Genomic DNA, 10445 nt, shown 5'->3' with positions numbered 1-10445 from the left:
ATTTAGTAGCCATTATTTTTTAAAAAATACATACAAATGGCCAACTGGCATATGAAAAAATGTTCAACATTACTATCATAAAATAAATTCAAATAAAATCTAAAAAGAGATATCTTACACCTAATAAAATGGTTATTACATATAAAAAAACAAGTGTTGGCAAGGATGGAGAAAAAGGAACTATATGCACTCTTGGTGAGAATGTAAATTGGTACAGCCATTATATTTTGTTTTACGGGTAAATTGGTAAATTTTCCTCCATCTCCCAGAGCATTAGAAGGGTAGGTTGCTTTAATATCAATAGTAGATATACAAGTTATTGTTCTGCTAACAAAAAATTAAATAATTATTTTAATACCTGCTCTAATTTCTATATGTTTTTTATTTACTCATTCACATGTTTACAGTATCACTTACATAGAATATAAGTTCTTTAAAGAAACATTTCAATTGATAAATTTATTATAAATCTATAAAACAGATTTTTTTCTCTTCAAGTTAATATATCAATAATCTGGCTTTCATTGAATAGTCAACAATTCTCTCAGAATTTTTTATCTGTATTTTTATTTGACCATTCATAACAAACTGGTTCCCCTCCCAACTATCATTGAGTGTAATATTTCCAGCATGTAGAAGTAAATGAATTTTCATAGCTTTCATCAAATATATGTGTAAGTTCTCAAAGGTATAAAGAGCTGACTATTGCTATTATGGACAGAAACTATATTCTAATGAAAAGTGAAATTTTGCATTGAAAATAATACCCAAGAATTATAAATCCAAAGGATCATTTTCATGAGAATATTTTGAGATACAATCTAAACTGGAAACTGTTTACAATATTTAAACATGTCCATTAAAGTGTGATTTGTGATGGTCATAGAATTAGTCTGACTGTTATCATTAATAATCAACTATTAATGATAGCTCGCACAAAATACTTCAAAATTTTAAGAAATGTACAAAACAAAGTTTTACTTTTTACACATATATTCTATAGATCAGATAGGCCTTCATAGTTTTGCAGTTCTTATCTCTGGAACATGAGAGCTCCACAGTTACTCACACTGGAGGAAAAGAGAAAAGGAAGAAGTGGGTCCGCTGGAAGAAACAACTATCACTGCAACTAGATAGAAACAGTAACACACCTCAACCTGAGTGAAATGGAGGCAGGAAACCTACACACACCCTGCACATTTGGCAAACATCTCTCTGCCCCAGGCTTCATTAGTAGAGCAAGTTCCAAGTAGATTTATTTTATTTTATTTTTTAAATTATTTATTTGTTTGTTTGTTTATTTTTAGAGAAAGGGGAAAGGAGAAAGAGGCAGAGGAACATCACTGTGTGGTTGCCTCTCATTCGTGCCCCCAACTGGGGTCCTGACGTGCAACCTAGTCATGTGCCCTGACTGGGAATCAAACCAGCGACACTTGGTTCGCGGGCTGCCATTCAATCCACTGAGCCAAAGCAGCCAGGGCCTCAAGTAGATTTAATAACAATAAAAACAATTGTCCACATATATGCAACTAATCAGATATTTTATTTATTTTTGCTTTATTTTTAAAGATTTTAGTTATTTATTTGTAAAGAGAGGGGAAGAGAGAGAGAAAAAGAGGCAGAGAAACATCAATGTGTGTTTGCCTCTTCTGGCCTGCAACCCAGGCATGTGCCCTGACTGGGAATCAAACTGGCAACCCTTTGGTTCACAGGCCAGCGCTCAATCCACTGAGCCACACCAGCCAGGGCTGATCAGATATTTTAATATGTGTATTAGTATTTTAAGTACACTAAGACAGTAGAAGTTAATTCAATCTAGACCTGTTCCATGCTCATAATCTTACTTACGGCATTTTATTATCATGAAATTCCGACTAGTTGCTGAGGGCCCTGATTGTATTTTTTCCCTATTATGCCTCTCATGAGCATTTGGCAAATACAGACCTCTTGTACACTCCAGGGGAAAGTTAGGAAGTAAAATATGTCCTGTCAGTTATTGTTTTGAATGGTTTTGATGTAAGTATAAAGTGACTAATGTGAAAATTCAGATATGTGAAGGCATAATTGTGCATTATATCTTATACTTGTAGTTTTTAGAAAATGTTGAAAATATCCTGAAGACTATAGCAGTTGCCTTTGGCCTTTTGTTTTCTCCCTCAAAGTTACCATAGCTTAGAGATGCTCTGCCTAGAAAAAAACTTGTTTCCACAGTATTTTTAAAAGAGGGGGAAAAAAAAGAGTTGCTTTATTTACTGACATACCAATTTATTTTTCTTCCTATCTCTCTAAGCTAAGTATTTCTAATGATTACGAAGATCTTTTTTTGAGAGATGTGAGTTGTAATATTGTATTTTAAATTACGACTTTGCTCTTGTAACAAAACATACCCTGTAGCATGTCATCTTGGGTCAGATATTTATGGACAACGGTTATTTGCTAAAAAGAAAAATAACATTTTTTTTTTAATTTGGCTTTTCACTATATGGCATATGTGGTGTAAAGTTTTAAGACTGCTGTTTCACTCTTGAAAATCAGACATGAAAATAAGAGTAGAAAAATATAATTCAATTTTCATGCTTCTATAAGAATGATTAAGAATGGAAAAAGCATAATAAAGTAGAGGTGTCAAAATCTTTTTAAATGGACATGCCAATATTTCTGAATCTTCTGAAAGGTGGAACTTATAGTACCGAAAAGAGTTAGAGTTCTACAAAATAATTCTCATTCACTAATTATACTCCTTTTATATAAGAACCAATTATACAGAAAGAAAAAATGTTTTGTAGTTGAATTGTAGAAAAACTTACTGATTAATATCCAATGTGTTGTTTTTGCTGTATGAAAAAAAGAATGGCTTTAATTATATGCAAACCAAGGAATTTGTTTAAAGTGAAAGAAATTATAGAGAGGTAACATACTTATTGGAAGAAAATACTTGCAATGTCTAAAAGAGACAAGGGGATTATAGGCAGACTACTCCAAGAAATCCTTTAAAATAAAAGAAAAAATAAAACCCCCAGGAGAAATACAGTCCAATATGAGAATGCACAACTCACTTAAGGGCAATCTGATGTGCAAGTAATTATAATAAAAAGTGGTCAAACTCCCTAGCAGTCAGAGCCCAATTGCTCCAATTAAAATAACAAAGAAATGCTCATTTATAAGATTTAGCATGTTAAAATTTAGATAATAAAGGTTTTTGTTAGGAGATAGGGAATAGGTACTCTTGCCTGGTTAAGTACACAGGTACAGCTATTTTAAAAAAAATATCTGGCACTATTTGTCAATATTACACATATTCTGTGATCTTATTAATAGTGATAGATATTGAAATTTTTATACAGATATTTATAGAGCATGCATAATTTTTTAGTAGATCATCTTTTGAAAACAAACACGTAAAATGTGGTAGATGCTACCATAGAGTAGTATGGTATATAGTTAGAAGCATTGAATATATACAATTAAAACAATATGGAGAGGAAGTGAAGGACGCGTAGCCCTGCGGCCTCTTAGCAACGCGAGGTGCGGTCAAGTGACACAACCAGCTGACTCTGGTAAAGGAAGACACTGTGGCTGTTTGTGGCACCCACTATTGCCCAGCCGGGAACCCGAGCTGAACAGTCGTCAGAATGTCGGGCAAAGACCGAATTGAAATCTTTCCCTCGCGAATGGCACAGACCATCATGAAGGCTCGATTAAAAGGAGCACAGACAGGTCGAAACCTCCTGAAGAAAAAATCTGATGCCTTAACTCTACGATTTCGACAGATCCTAAAGAAAATCATAGTGACTAAAATGCTGATGGGTGAAGTGATGAGAGAAGCTGCCTTTTCACTTGCTGAGGCCAAGTTCACAGCAGGGGATTTCAGCACCACAGTCATCCAGAATGTAAATAAAGCCCAAGTGAAGATTCGCGCCAAGAAAGACAATGTAGCAGGTGTTACTTTGCCAGTATTTGAACATTACCATGAAGGAACTGACAGTTATGAACTGACTGGTTTAGCCCGAGGTGGAGAACAGTTGGCTAAATTGAAGAGGAATTATGCCAAAGCAGTGGAACTACTGGTGGAACTAGCCTCGCTGCAGACTTCTTTTGTTACTTTGGATGAAGCTATTAAGATAACCAACAGGCGTGTAAATGCCATTGAACATGTCATCATTCCCCGGATTGAACGTACCCTCGCTTATATCATCACAGAGCTGGATGAGAGGGAGCGAGAAGAGTTCTATAGGTTAAAGAAAATACAGGAGAAGAAAAAGATTCTCAAGGAAAAATCTGAGAGGGCCTTGGAGCAACGGAGGGCAGCTGGAGAGGTGATAGAGCCTGCTAATCTTTTGGCTGAAGAGAAGGATGAGGATCTTCTGTTTGAATAATCCTTCCTGCTCTGGTTCTTTCAGAAATCCTCATGTGGCACCATTTTAGTTCAGTGTAGGTTTGGTTTGTGTTACTGATTATTTTTCGGCCTAAGAATTTCACTGGTTTTAAAACTTGCCTGGATGTCCATTTATGGGATTGCTTTTTCAGAACCCTAATTTAGGAACCATTTATCACAGATGAGATTTAGAGAACCTGTCCAGAAACTTGTATGAGTTTATTCTACAGAAGTGTCACCTTACTCCATGTACATCTGTTTTACAAGTGATCAGCTTACCAAGCATATTAGGAAATTCCCCTTAGCCGTGCATCCCTCCCCACCACACACTGCAGCGCTGTTGTCTGAGGTCGCCGCAGCCCTCCTGTGTTACTGTGGTAATACTTCCTCCTCAAGCTTTATGAAGCCCTCGCTTACTTTACTTTGCATGACAGGTCTGTGTTCTGTCTGTCATGGAGCAGTTTTGCCAATTTGAATGTGACTACCCTATAAACAGTAATATCATTAAAAAAAACAATATGGAGATATCTCAAAATCATAATGTTAACCACCAAATATGATGAGGATATAAAGAAGTGCATCTCTTATAAAAGGATGATGGGAAGACAAAATAGTACACTCTGAAAACATTTTGGCAGTTTCTTACAATGTTAAAGAAATACCATACTAATCAGAAATTATGCTCTAAGTGTTTATCTTAGAGAAATGAAAAACTATGCCCATTTGCTGCTTTCAGTTTTATATCCCACATGTGAGTGAAATCATGTGGTTCCTGATTTTCTCCATCTGACATGTCACTTAGTATTATATTCTCTAGATCAATTCATGTTGTAGCAAATGACATCTTTTATTATGACTGAGTAGTAATCCATTGAATATATGTGCCACATCTTTTTTATTCAATAATCTATTGAGAGATACATCGGTTTTTTCCACGAATTGGCCACCTTTTAAATATTTTGTAAATAATATCATGTGGATGAGAATACAACCCAAAGGCTGGTAGAAAATATTTGAAAAAGAACATCTAATAAAGGCCTATTTAAAATAGACAAAAAAAACTCTTGAAATTCAATAATAGATCACAAACAACCTGATTTAAAAAAGGGGCCAAAAACTTCGACATCTCAGCAAAGAAGATATAGAGGTAGCAAGTATGCATATAATAAGATGATCCACATCTTATGTCATAAAATACAAATTAAAACAATAATATTACTGCACACCTTTTAGAATGTCCTAAATTCAGATCACTCACAACATCAAATGCTGGTGAAGTTGTGCAGTAAGAGAGCTCACATATATTGCAAGTGGAAATGAAAAATGGCACAGCCATTTTGAAAGACACTTCCACAGTTTCTTACAAAACTAAACATGGTTTTACAATTAAACAATCAAGATGTCCTTCTATAGGTAAATGGATAAATAATCTTTGGTACACTCACACAATGTAATATTATTCAGTGTTAAAAAGAAATGAGTTATCATGCCATGAAAAGACACAAAAGAAACTTAAATGAATATTACTAAGTGAAGAAGCCAATCTGAAAAGGCTACATACTATAAAGAGTGGTACCTCAGCACTCATCATTAATTTGTTCCAGAGCTCATGATGAGTGCCGAAACCAATGAGTACCAAATACATTTTTCCCATAAGAAATAATGTAATTAGAAATAACTTATGACAGTTTCCGAGAACTGTCACATTTTACTGGGCTAATATTAAATAATGAGGTTGTTTTCTAATACAGAACCTTAAACCTAAACAGAAATAGATAGAAAAGTAATTAATTACATAAAAATAACATAAAATTTAACTTCACTTTACCTCAACTGAGAGGAAGGAGTTCCTGACTTGATGGGATGGTGGTGAGGTAGAGAAGGAGGAGAGGGGTTAATGGTTGAAAGAGGAGTCCTCTTCCAAGACAATTTCAGATGACTTTTGGCTTCACTGAACACTGTTGGAGGCTCAGATTTAGGGAGTTTCACTAAAAACCTATCAAGAGGAACTTGTTTCTGTCTATACTTCAAAATGTTTCTGAAGTGTGACATTGTCTATTCGTTAAACAGGTCCACATTTCAGCTTGCTTGAGCTTTGTTTGGCTGGTATTTTTCCACAAAGCTTGAACTTCAACACATTTACCATACATTTCTTTTATCAATGCATTAGGCACTTCCTCCCTTTCCTCTTCCTCACCTAAAGAAATTTCCTCAGCCACTGTCTGTTGATGCTTATTTTGAAGTTCCTGCAACTCTTCAGTTCTGAGCTCTCCTACATGCTCCTCCACTAACTCTTTGACATCTTCATCATGGACCTCTAGGCACATGAACTTGCCTAGAGACACAATATCCTATGCTATTGGGCTACCAGGATCATTTTCAAAAACCTTTGAAGTTCCATAGAGTTACAGCTTCTGGCCACAATTTTTCCAGGCAGAGGTCATGGTCTTGTAAGAGACTTCATACCAGGCTTCATCTATGGGAGTAGCACAGTGGAGGATATTAAAATGGTCCTTCCAGAACTCTCTGAGTGTCAACTGTGTATCCAAGGTTACTTCAAAACACTTTGTATTGTTTTTGAAGTTGGAAATGACCTGCTGGTCCATGGGCTGGAACAGAGGAGTTGTGTTGAGGAGCAAGAACTTCACAGTTATGAAGCTGAACCCCTCCAATAAGTCATCCTCCAAGCCTGGAGGGGGAGCAGGAGCATTGTCCATAGTTAACAAAGCTCTCAGAGGCAGTTCATTTTCTGCAAATTTTTTTTTTCACATTAGGGCCAAAAACTTTGTTCATCCACTCTATAAACAAATGTCTCATCACTCAAGCTGAGACAAAAAACAACAACAACAACAACAACAACAACAACAACAAAACTCTTGAAATTCAACAATAGATAACAAACAGCCTGATTTAAAATTTGGGCCAGAAACTTTGACATCTCAGCAGAGAAGATATAAAGGTGGAAAATAAGCATATAATGAGATGATCCACATCTTATGTCACAAAAGAAATACAAATTAAAACAATAATATCCCTCCACATCACTCTCAACTTGCTTTTGATCACAATCTTTCTCCTGAGAACACATGACTTTTCACTGTGCTACCTAGTAGAGGCTTAAGTTTTAAATCCCCACTAGCATCTTCACATGACAACAGTTACCTACCTGTCCTTCATCTGCTTGTGCTCTGGCAGTGCCTTCTCCTTTTGAGTGATGTAGGTTCTGCTAGGCATTTTCTTCCAGAACAAATTGGTTTTATTGCAGTTAAACACTTGACGGGGAACAAAACCCTCAGCCTTTACATACTCCCTAAACTTGGTGACAGAGCTTTTGACAGATTCTTTGTTGGCACTGCCTGCCTCTCCATGCCTCACCACACTGAATGCCAGTTCTCTCTAACTTTATTGAACTATCCATGAGTGGCTGTAAGCAATTCAATATTCTCACCACTTGTTCCAGACTTGTCTTTTCACAGATCAGCATACAATTATCTAGATTTCTCACAAATTATTGCCTCAGAAATGCTGTCACCCACTGTTTTTCATTAATCCAGGTGTAAAGTAGTTTTTCAACTTTTTCCAATGTCTGTGAACATTGCTCACTCACAGACTTCACACCTTTAGCAATACCTGTGGCTTAAAAAAGATTATTGTTTCTCTAATTTTAATTGTCCCAGTTTTCCCCTCATTGCTCCCCCCACCCCGCCCATCCCTTTTAATACTTGTTGCTTTAATCTCTTCCTTATTTCTCACTACCATCAAGATCATCATTCTCGGCATCTTGAACATAAGAGTGATATCAGTCACACCTACACCATTCTCATACATATCTATGATCTCCTTTTCCTTTTCTAGTGTGGTTTTTTATTAATTGCCTTTTAGGTTTAAGTGGAATCACTCTTAAACTTTTTGCAACTCATGATTAGAACTTAAGATGCATAAAAGTACAAGACAGTAATGATAAGTATGTGGGGGTTCTGCACTGATCGCAAGCTACTGTGAAACTGATGCTTGCACCTCTACTTCGTTGCAAGAGAGGGCTGCCAAGTGGCGAGTAGCGATGGGTAATGAAGCATTTTTTTTTTCTTGCGGGATGGTGTCGTGACTCATACAAGTTTTAGCAATGAGTCCCAAGCAAGCACTGAGTGCTGAAATATTGTCAAACTGCAATGAGTACTGGGTTTGAAGAGGTCTGAAGCTGATGAGTACCAAGGTATGATTGTAATTCCAACTACACAACATTCTGGGAAAGGCAAAGCTATGGAGACAGTAAAAAGGTTATTTGTTACCAGGAGTGGATGGAGAAGAGGGATGAATAGGTGGAGCACAGAGGACTTTTAGGACAGTGAAAATGCTTCATATGATATTGTAATGGTGGATGTATTTTGTTACATATTTGTACAAAATCCTTAGAATGTACAAAACACCAGGAGTGAACCCTAAGATAAACTATGAACCTTGGTAATTATAATGTGTCAATGTAGGTTTATCCTTGGTAAAGAAAGTGCCATTCTGGTGATTAATGTTGCTAATGAGGGAGGCGTTATAAGTGTGTTGGCAGAGAGGATATGGAAAACTTATGCACCTTCCTCTTTATTGTAAAACTAAAATAGCTTCAAAAAATGAAGTTTTGAAAAAACAAACAGAAGAATAAAGTTATTTCACTTAACTTGATCACAGAGGCCATGCTGAGATAAAATACATCTAATTACACAGCCAGTGCAGAAACACAGAGAAAAATTACTCTTAAATAATATAATTTTTGATAATGAAATTACTTTACAAATTGACACAGTGTTTAGGCATAACCTCCCCTCTCAAAATTTGTCTATAGTATTATAGTAGTAAGGAGAAATAGGAAATTCATACAGAGACATGAAGGTCAGTTCAAAGAAATCCTCAAGGGGGAATATATGTGTCTTAATTAAGCTGGCAATAAACTTGATAAGAAAAAAAAAAAACTGGCCTATAGCTTTAAGAGCAATTTTCCAATAGAGTGGCTGCTGTTATCAGGACAAAGCAATATAATCAAAAAACAATTTAATGTATCATGCATAATTCAAGACAATGCTAAATTCAGCAACGTGTGAATTTTAATAGATGGGTAGTAGTGTCAGCTAGCTATGACTTTACTCTAGTAAAATAGATTGGCAATATACTTTTAAAATTTATTGTTGACACTATTACAGATGTCCCCAATTTTCTCCCCTTTGTTCCACCCAGCCCCCACCACCAATCTGGTATGCACTTTATTGTTGACTCTGTCTATGGCCAATGATCAATATGAAAACATGCTTAATTAACATCACTAGTCATCAGAGAGTGCAAATTGAACTTACAATGAAATATTATCTCACACCTGCTAGAATGGCTACTGTCAATAAGTCAACCAACAAGTGCTGGAGAGGATGTGGAGAGAAGGGAACACTTTTGCACTATCTGTGGGAATGCAGATTGGTGCAGCCACTGTGAAAATTAGTATGGAGTTTCCTCAAAAAACTAAAAATTTTGACCTAGTGATCCCAGTTTTGGCAATGTATCCAAAGAGTACTGAAACACCAATCAGGAAGGATATATGCACCCCTATGTCCATAGTAGCATTATTTACAATAGCCAGGATCTGAAGATAGCCCAGGTACCCATCAGAAGATTAGAGGACAATACAATTTTAAAGTTAATAAGGAAAACAGAACCAGATTACTTGGTGTTCTTTACAATAAGTAAAATGAACACAACTCACTATCCAGTGGAATTAAAGAACGGTAAAAATTCAAAAATTTGTATCAGCCTTATTTGTCAAAATGGAATAGATAAGGTGTGATAACTGAATATTAGCTTTATTGAATTTATTTCAGGGTTTTCTACTAAGTTTAATTCAAGAGGATGATTTTAGTCTTAGTGAAATGATGAAAGAGCTGAACAAAGAAGAAAGGATAACTTAGCTTTAGAAAACATATCATCCAAACAACTACTTTTAAAAAATTACAAGTAACTGACAATAAAAACCAAGGCATTCAATATTTACTAAAGTCAATAGGTTCAATAGTTACACATACACAGATTTGCCCTG

The 10445-nt window shown here is 35.7% G+C and overlaps 1 pseudogene; it reads left to right on the top strand.

Annotated features, from left to right (window-relative positions):
* Positions 1 to 3487: 3487 nt before the first annotated feature.
* Positions 3488 to 4886, top strand: LOC150021350 (V-type proton ATPase subunit D pseudogene; annotated as a pseudogene).
* Positions 4887 to 10445: the final 5559 nt, after the last annotated feature.

Source organism: Furipterus horrens, unplaced genomic scaffold (genome assembly GCF_987537825.1).
Source record: "Furipterus horrens unplaced genomic scaffold, mFurHor1.1.pri manual_scaffold_1, whole genome shotgun sequence".
Lineage (NCBI taxonomy): Eukaryota > Metazoa > Chordata > Mammalia > Chiroptera > Furipteridae > Furipterus > Furipterus horrens.
The sequence above is the reverse complement of the archived record's forward strand: the minus strand, read 5'-3'. Positions and strand labels throughout refer to the sequence as shown.